Here is a 9,857-nt window from a genome sequence, read left to right on the forward strand (position 1 = left end):
CTATGGAAGCCCACGTGCCTAGAGCCCGTGCTCTGCAACAAGAGAATCCAATGCAATGAGAAGCCCACACACTGCAACGAAGAGTAGCCCCCGCTTGATGCAACTAGAGAAAGCCCGCACGCAGCAACGAAGACCTAACGCAACCAAAAATAAGTAAATAAATAAATAAATAAAAGAACAGAACTTAAGGCCTGTTGGGTTGAGCTACTCAGAATCTGAGGTCAGTGATTTGTCACAGCAAAGCCTAAGACACTGTACCAAGCTCTTCCCACGTGTACCTCACAGCAACCCTATCATGTAGAAGTGCTGCCCTATATATGTGGGGAAACTGAGGCTTTTAGAGGTTCAGTCACCTGCAGAGGTCATAAAACTGTGACCATTTCCCTCAAATCCAACTCTTAAGCATAACGCCAGATTCGTACCACTAACAAAAGTACCGGTTCCGCCATGCCGCCAGACAAACCTATGGGAGCTCCATCCAAGGGGCCACATCTCTCTTTGACCATGAGGAAGGACAGACATCCAGAATAAAGAGGCCAACTGAGTCAGAAGAAGAAACATGAGCCCGTATTCTCATGATGTCTTCTTCCCTCCTCTTACACCTAAAAAGTGAGAACAGAAGTGGGTAAGGACACAGCTGCATCTCTATCACTTTCCGTCCTTCACCTTTAAGGAGGAGAGGGAAGAAAGCACTCATTCCCTGAGGAAATCCACCTGGACCCTCCCAGAGCTCCCTCTCTGCCCTCCCCCTTGGGGACTAGAGCATCCGATAATGCTCTTTCTCCATATTTACTGAATAAGCTGGATTTCAGCCCAAAGGCTCTGTATCTGTGAGGGACACTGACCCTATTTTTAGGAGAGTCTCGAGGAGCATAGAAAGGGCAGAAATTCAGAGCCACAAGAAAAGCAACCTCGTCCCAGGGCACTCGGTTAAGTTAGGGGGAAAACATTCAACTTTGTTTTGAAAGGAAAAGCATGCACGTGAAGTCCTAGGTAAATTCAGACGCCCAGCCTGGATTCGAACCCCAGAGACCAGGATCTTCCATCACCCCAGGTTGGAGTCCCACTGATGTCCAAGGTCAAGGATCAGAGGCAGAGGTGAGCTCCTCCAGACTTGACTTGGACCCACAGGGGCACTGGGAGGGGTCAAGGCCTCGGCCCGGTTAGGGAGACCCTGCTTGCGGGTCCCCCACCTCTGTGCTCCGTGAGCAGGCCAAGGAGAGGACATCAGCCTGGGCCCGGGAGCAAAAGAGGTCGGGAAAACTGCCGGGACCTGAGGGTAGGCATGCTGGGAGTCACCCCCGGGGTCCTGCCGCTCCCTCCAGAGAGCTGAGCCACCCGCTGGCCTCTGAGCTCCACCGCCGGCTGACTGATGAGGGCCTGGGGGAAGGAAGCAAGATGGCGGCCGGGGAGAAGGCGGGAAGAACTTCAGAGACTCAGCCAATCCAGAGGGAGAATCGCGTGGACAGCCTGCCTCAGCCAATCCTAGGAGAGCAGAATGGCTCTTGGAAACTCTGCCTCAGCCAATCCTGAGGGAGCAGAAGTGAGTGTGGAGAGCCTTCCCTAGCCAATCCCGAGGGAGCAGTGTCGGGCGTGGAGAACCTGACTCCGCCAGTCTTGAGGGAGCAGTCCAGCGACGGGCCTGCCTCAGCCAACCCCGAGGGTGCATAGGGCATACTGGGCAAGCTCTTCAACCAATGAGAGAACGTTGTTCATCCCTCCAAGGTCTCTTTGTAAAAACCACTTTAGGCTGCATACGTTTTTTCTGGGGTTGCAGGAACTGGTTTTTCACTCAGACACGAGCTTGTCTTAGGAAATATAAGTTCTCGGTAATTAATGTTTAACAGTAATGTCGTCTGAGCCAAGAAAGACTACCTACTTGGTTCTTTCTCTCCCACAAACCTGTATTCCTGGGAAAATCTCCCAGGATTCTCCAAAGGATTTAAACCATCGCAAAATGAGAATTATAGGGAATTTGGGGAAATTGTCATGCAAGCATCCTTATTTAACACCTGAAATTGGCTGTGCTGTCAATAGGATTATTTTTCTTTTACTGTATTTTTTAAGATAAAAATTCACTTTTTAAAGAAGGTACAAAAAACGGATTTCAGGACAACTAAGAAACAAATTTTACTTTTATTTGCAAGTCATTTGATTCCTATACTATTTTGCTTTCTATGTAGGTGGTAATATTGCCTGCTTACTAAGAAATAAATTCCTTCATTAAAACTTTCCTCTGAGCCTCCGTGTTTGTAACAACAGTAAGAAACAACACAGTTTTTTTTGTTTGTTTGCGGTACGCGGGCCTCTCACTGTTGTGGTCTCTCCCGTTGCGGAGCACAGGCTCTGGACGCGCAGGCTCAGCGGCCATGGCTCACGGGCCCAGCCGCTCCGCGGCATGTGGGATCTCCCCGCACCGGGTCACGAACCCGTGTCCCCTGCATCAGCAGGCGGACTCGCAACCACTGCGCCACCAGGGAAGCCCAAGAAGCCATACGTTTTCAGCCCTCACTACTAACGAGCCAAGAGCCATTCTAAAAGTTTCTACTCATTTGATTCTAATGACAAAGCTGGGAGGTAGCCATTGTGTTGAGGCAACAGAGGCACAATTTTATTGAGGTAGAAGTGACATACAGTGAATTGAACTCGTAAAGAAGTATACAATATCATAAGTTTGGGTGCATGTATATGGCTGTAAGACCATCACATCAAGATAATGAACAGATCAGACTCCAGAAAGTTTCCTCATGCTCCCTTATAATCCCCCACCTCTTACTTCTCCCTGCCCCCCCAACCCCCGCCAATTCCCAGACAATCACTGCCTGATCTTTCTGTCGCTGTAGATGATTTTGCATTTTCGAGAATTTTTGAATTTTATCTAAACGGAATCATACGCCTTTTTGAATGGCCTCTTGAAGGCAACATCATTATTTTGAGGTTCATCCATGTTATTGAGTGTATCAATATTGTATTCCTTTTAATTGTCAAGTTGTATTCCACTGCATGAACAAACCATTCCTTGTTTACCCATCCACCTGTTACTGGACATTTCATCCACCTGTTTCCGTTCATTCATCTTATGTAAATACCTAGGAGTTGAAGAGCTGAGTCATATGGTAGATGGATAGTTAACACTTTAAAAACTGCCAAACAGATCGTTTTACATTCCCACCAGTGACGTATGAGAGTTTAAGTAGCTCCACATGCTTGCCAGCATTGGCTCTGCTTAGTTTATTTAGTTATAGCCATTTTCATAGGTGGGTAGTAGTATCCTATCATGGTTTAAATTTGTATTTTCCTAATGACTGATAATGCTGAGCTTCCTTTCACACGCCTAACTGCCGTCCATGTAGCTACTTTAGTGAATCGTACAAATCTTTTGCCCATTAAAAAAAAAAAAAAGGGGGTCCTTTGTTTTCTTATTATAGAAATTTTAGAGTTTTTTTTAAGTTGAAATGCATAATTTAATTATTAGAAATAATCAGTAAATCTTTATATCCACTAATGGAATAAAATACAAATTACATAGTCAGCACAATTCAGTGCTTACAAGCTGTGAGGAGAATGCAAAACAATAAAGAACAGCTGCTCAGTTAATCAAACATTTCCATCTTTATTAACTGGAGAACTATATGGCAATCATTTAAATTGAAAAGAGCTGTGTTTAGTGGGTAATACATTTAACCATTCCAGATACTTTCTTCAGTGAAATATTTATTTTCATCCTGTTATCAGATTATTTTTATTGTTGAGAACTTTTAAAAATTGAAGTATAGTTAATTAACAATTTTATATATTTCTGGATACAACCCCTGTGTCAGATATGTGACTTGTAAATATTTTCTCCCAGTTTTATCATTCTCTTAACAATGTCTTTCAAAGTTCTTGATTTTAATAAAGTCCAATATATCATTTATTTTCTTTTATGAATCTTGTAACTAAAAAAACTTTGTCTAACATTTCTAAATGTTCAGAAAATTTTCTCCTATGTTTTATCAGAAGCTTCACAGTTTTAGGTTTTACATTAGGTCTCTGATCTAATTTGAGCTGATTTTGATACCTTGAGAGAGGGGTGGATAAAAATACAGTTTAATCCAGTGTTCCAATAGGAATTGAGAAGAATAGAATGATGGAAAGGCAATATTATAAGGTACGGTCTAAGAACTTTACAGATTTATGAAATATATTCATACATCAATTAAGAAAATAAAATAGGTTCTGTGCCAGACAAAATTTAAAAATACACACCTTCCCATTAGACTGCTGTCTTCTTTTATTAATAGGAGTTTTTTGAGTATTTTAGACATTGCAAATATTTTCCCCCTCTGATATCTGTTTATTGAGTTTATCTCTGGAGTCCTTCATAGTACAAATTTATAAACCTTGAAGTAATCAAATTCATCAATTTTTTGCCTCATGGCTATGTATTAGAGTTTTGTTCAGTCCTTTCCTACCCTGAGGTCACAAAGATATCACCTACATTTTGTTCTGATAATATTAAGGTTTTACTTTTACATTCAGTTCTTTAATGTATCTGGCATCCACTTCTTTATACAAGGTTAAATAGTAATCCAATATTATCAGCCAGTTGCCCTAACATCATCTGCCGAACAGTCTGTGCTTTCCGCCTATTGGTAGGGTAAGTTACCCCCTCTTTACGCTTCTTCCACAGAAATTTATCAAGGCCTTCAAAAAGCTCAACTGACCATATGTGCGTGGGTTTATCTCTGGGCTTTCTATCCTGTTCCATTGATCTATCTTTCTGTTTTTGTGCCAGTACCATACTGTCTTGATTACTGTAGCTTTCTAGTATAGTCTGAAGTCAGGGAGCCTGATTCCTCCAGCTCTGTTTTTCGTTCTCAAGATTGCTTTGGCTATTCAGGGTCTTCTGTGTTTCCATACAAATTGTGAAATTTTTTGTTCTAGTTCTGTGAAAAATGCCAGTGGTAGTTTGATAGGGATTGCATTGAATCTGTAGATTGCTTTGGGTAGTAGAGTCATTTTCACAATGTTGAATCTTCCAATCCAAGAACATGGTATATCTCTCCATCTATTTGTATCATCTTTAATTTCTTTCATCAGTGTCTTATAATTTTCTGCATACAGGTCTTTTGTCTCCTTAGGTAGGTTTATTCCTAGATATTTTATTCTTTTTGTTGCAATGGTAAATGGGAGTGTTTTCTTGATTTCACTTTCAGATTTTTCATCATTAGTGTATAGGAATGCCAGAGATTTCTGCGCATTAATTTTGTATCCTGATAAACCCACGCACATATGGTCACCTTATCTTTGATAAAGGAGGCAGGAATGTACAGTGGAGAAAGGACAGCCTCTTCAATAAGTGGTGCTGGGAAAACTGGACAGGTACATGTAAAAGTATGAGATTAGATCACTCCCTAACACCATACACAAAAATAAGCTCAAAATGGATTAAAGACTTAAATGTAAGGCCAGAAACTATCAAACTCTTAGAGGAAAACATAGGCAGAGCACTCTATGACATAAATCACAGCAAGATCCTTTTTGACCCACCTCCTAGAGAAATGGAAATAAAAATAAACAAATGGGACCTAATGAAACTTAAAAGCTTTTGCACAGCAAAGGAAACCATAAACAAGACCAAAAGACAACCCTCAGAATGGGAGAAAATATTTGCAAATGAAGCAACTGACAAAGGATTAATTTCCAAAATTTACAAGCAGCTCATGCAGCTCAATAACAAAAAAACAAACAACCCAATCCAAAAATGGGCAGAAGACCTAAATAGACATTTCTCCAAAGGAGATATACAGACTGCCAACAAACACATGAAAGAATGCGCAACATCATTAATCATTAGAGAAATGCAAATCAAAACTACAATGAGATATCATCTCACACCTGTCAGAATGGCCATCATCAAAAAATCTAGAAACAATAAATGCTGGAAAGGGTGTGGAGAAAAGGGAACCCTCTTGCACTGTTGGTGGGAATGTGAATTGGTACAGCCACTATGGAGAACAGTATGGAGGTTCCTTAAAAAACTACAAATAGAACTACCATATGACCCAGCAATTCCACTACTGGGCATATACCCTGAGAAAACCATAATTCAAAAAGAGTCATGTACCAAAATGTTCATTGCAGCTCTATTTACAATAGCCCGGAGATGGAAACAACCTAAGTGTCCATCATCAGATGAATGGATAAAGAAGATGTGGCACACATATACAATGGAATATTACTCAGCCATAAAAAGAAACGAAATTGAGATATTTGTAATGTGGTGGATGGACCCAGAGTCTGTCATACAGAGTGAAGTAAGTCAGAAATAGAAAGACAAATACCGTATGCTAACACATATATATGGAATTTAAGGGGGAAAAAAGTGTCATGAAGAACCTAGGGGTAAGACAGGAATAAAGACACAGACCTACTAGAGAATGGACTTGAGGATATGGGGAGGGGGAAGGGTAAGCTGTGACAAAGAGAGAGAGTGGCATGGACATATATACACTACCAAATGTAAAATAGATAGCTAATGGGAAGCAGCCGCATAGCACAGAGAGATCAGCTCGGTGCTTTGTGACCACCTAGAGGGGTGGGATAGGGAGGGTGGGAGGGAGGGAGACGCAAGAGGGAAGAGATATGGGAACATATGTATATGTATAACTGATTCACTTTGTTATAAAGCAGAAACTAACACACCATTGTAAGCAATTATATTCCAATAAAGATGTAAAAAAAAAAAAAAGCTCAACTGAGGGCTTCCCTGGTGGCGCAGTGGTTGAGAGTCCCCTTTCCGATGCAGGGGACACAGGTTTGTGCCCCGGGCCGGGAAGATCCCACATGCCGCGGAGCAGCTAGGCCCGTGAGCCATGGCCGCTGAGCCTGCACGTCGAGCCTGTGCTCCGCAACGGGAGAGGCCCCAACAGTGAGAGGCCCGCCTACCGCAAAAAAAAAAAAAAAAAGCTCAACTGAAAATTTTATTAAAATTGCATTGAATTTGGGGAGAATTGACATCATTCCTTCCAAGCGCATGGAATACCATTTACTAGGATTGCATTAGGATTGCTGGGTTGCAATTACAAATGCAATTGCAGAGAAACACTGCTGATATCTTCAGGTTGATCTTGTATGAACGCTTCTATAAGTTCTAGTATTTTAGCAATGGATTCTTATGTTTTTCTAGATCATGTTATCCGAGAAGAATGACATTTTTATTTCTTCCACTTAAATTCTTACACCACCTCTGCCCTTGCATGGAAACTCCAGCACTATGTTAAACAGTAGCAGGATGGTGGATATACTTGTTTCCAGTTCTAAATGAAATCCATCTAATGTTTTCCCAACAAGTGTAAAGTTTGTATAGGTTTTTGTTATATACCCCTTACAAGGCTAAGGAAGTTTCCCTCTATTTCTAATTTGTTGAACTTGATCTAATGTCCTTTTTGTATCAGTTGTAATATATGAAGTTGATGACTAATATATACAGTTTAAACAGTTATATATAACTATAAAATATAATCAGTATATATTATTCATAGTAACATGTATAATACATAGGCACACTATGTGTGTATACATATATTATATATGGTGAAATATATAATTTTGTATAGTTATATATACACAGAACCTGATGACTAATATGTACAGTTTAACAACATTCAAAAATATTGTTTTAGAGACATAACTATGTAGTATAACTCTAAAAACAAACACAGGAATGATGAACAGCAAATTAATGATAATGATCACTTCCGTAGAGGAAAGGAAGAGAATGAAACTAGAGAGGGAAATGCAGATGAGTTCTTCTGCACCTGTAATGCTTGTTTCTAACAAAATAAAAATGCTGATGCAATATAGGAAAACATTAAGTCTGGATATAGACGAAAGATTCACGGTTATTCATTAGAGTATATTCTCTACACCAGTTATTTTTACATTTTTAGTTAAAACAATTGCATTCTGTCTTACCCATCAGGTTGCTAAAGATCACGAGGTTTGCTAATATGTGCTGTTGGCAACGGTGTGGGAAAACAGGAGCGAGTGTGCTGCTGATGAGAGTGTACACTGTTATAGTTACTCCGGCAAAACTCAGCCCGAATGTACCCTCTGACACAGCAATCCCACCCCTAGGAATTTATCCTACCAATCACATTAACAAGTGTGGGCAGAGGACATACATGCCTTCCAGCATCGGTTGTGGTAGCAAAAGACAGGAAGCATCCCAGGTGTCCATTAAAGGGGATCTGAGTGAAAAACAAACAAACAAACATTCATACAATGCAACTATGTAGCATTAAAATGAAGAGGTAAATCTCATTGTGCTAGTGTGGAACTAGCTTCAGGAAATATGGTTTAGAGAATAAAAGCATTGTGTTTAGTAACGCACCATTCGTTTAAAAAGAAGGGAGGGATATATATGTATTTGAATATGAACATAGTTTCTCTGATTCACACGAGAGGTTAATAACAGCAGGTGCCCTTCAGGAAGGGAATGGTGAGCAGATGGGGCTCTGAAATAGCTATGAGGAAAAGAATAACATTTTTTGCCACTCCTAACTAAAGCCTTTTAACATGTTTGAATTTTTATGATATGCATGTATTAATTTTTCAAAAATATAAAATCATTTGTATTAATGGTCTTTTAATGTCCATGTCATCCTTTTATCCTGCCTTTATTAGTAGCAGTTTCTAAAAAGGTAGTCTGTCTTTGCTTCCTTTGGGCTGGGGAAGTTATGGGGCTTTGAAGATTAAGATGGGCTGAGAGGCTCACCAACTCAGTAAAGAATTGTCACTAGCTGGAGACCCCCCCAAACCGGGTGTCTCTAGGTCTACATGTCACCCATTCAATGATTCATTCATTCAGGCATGTTTATTGTACAAATTGTTTTTACTAAAAGGCACTGCACTGGTCAGTGGGGAGAGATCCAAACAAACTCTGTCCTTGCCTTTTTGGATCACATGATCCTTCTCTTGAAGGAGACAGTCATTAAACCAATAACACGGACAATAATGTAATTTGTGATAAGAACTGTGAAAGATAGAGGCCATGCAGTGCTATAAGAGTGTAGAACAGGGACATCTAACATAGATTAGGGGAGCAGAGAAGACATGTCCAAGGAACAGATGTTTAAACAGAAACCTGAAGGATGCTTTGCCATTTAGGACCCTTTCTGCTGCAAGTACAGAAATCCAACTCGAATTAGCTTACATCAAAAAAGGAAAACTGTTGTCTTTAATAAAAGTCCAGGATGGGTCTTGCTAGCTTCAGACACAGTCAGACCTTTGGGCCCAAACAGTCACATCAGGGTTGTGTCTGTTTCTGTCACTTGGCCATGTTTGCCACTTTCCCTTGTGTTATAGGCTGAATTGTGTCTCCCCCAAAAGGTATGTCAAAGTCTTAACATCTTGTATCTCAGAATGTGACCTTACTTGGAAATAAGGTCATTGCAGGTATAATTAGTTAAGATAAGGTCATAGTGGAGTAGGGTGTGTCTTTAGTCCAGTGTAACTGGTGTCCTTATAAGAAGAGGAGACACACAAGGAGAAAGATGCCAAGTGAAGATAGCCACATGACCACGAAGCAGAGTTTGCAGTGATGCATCTGTAAAGCCAAGGAACATCAAGAATTGACAGCACACACTAGAAGCTAGAAGAGACAAGGAAGAATTCTCCATGACAGGTTTCAGAAGGAGCATGGCCCTGTCCACACCTTGATTTTGGACTTCTAACCTTTGAACTGTGTGACAAAAAATTTCTGTTGTTTTAAGCCACCCAGTGTGTGGTGCTTTGTTACACAGCCCTAGCTAACTAATACACTTTGCCTTTGTTCTCGGGAGGCTCTCTGTAAAGCCAAAGTCAGCCATGGA

The sequence above is a fragment of the Tursiops truncatus genome, chromosome 15 (assembly GCF_011762595.2).
Source record: "Tursiops truncatus isolate mTurTru1 chromosome 15, mTurTru1.mat.Y, whole genome shotgun sequence".
Classification (NCBI taxonomy): Eukaryota; Metazoa; Chordata; class Mammalia; order Artiodactyla; family Delphinidae; genus Tursiops; species Tursiops truncatus.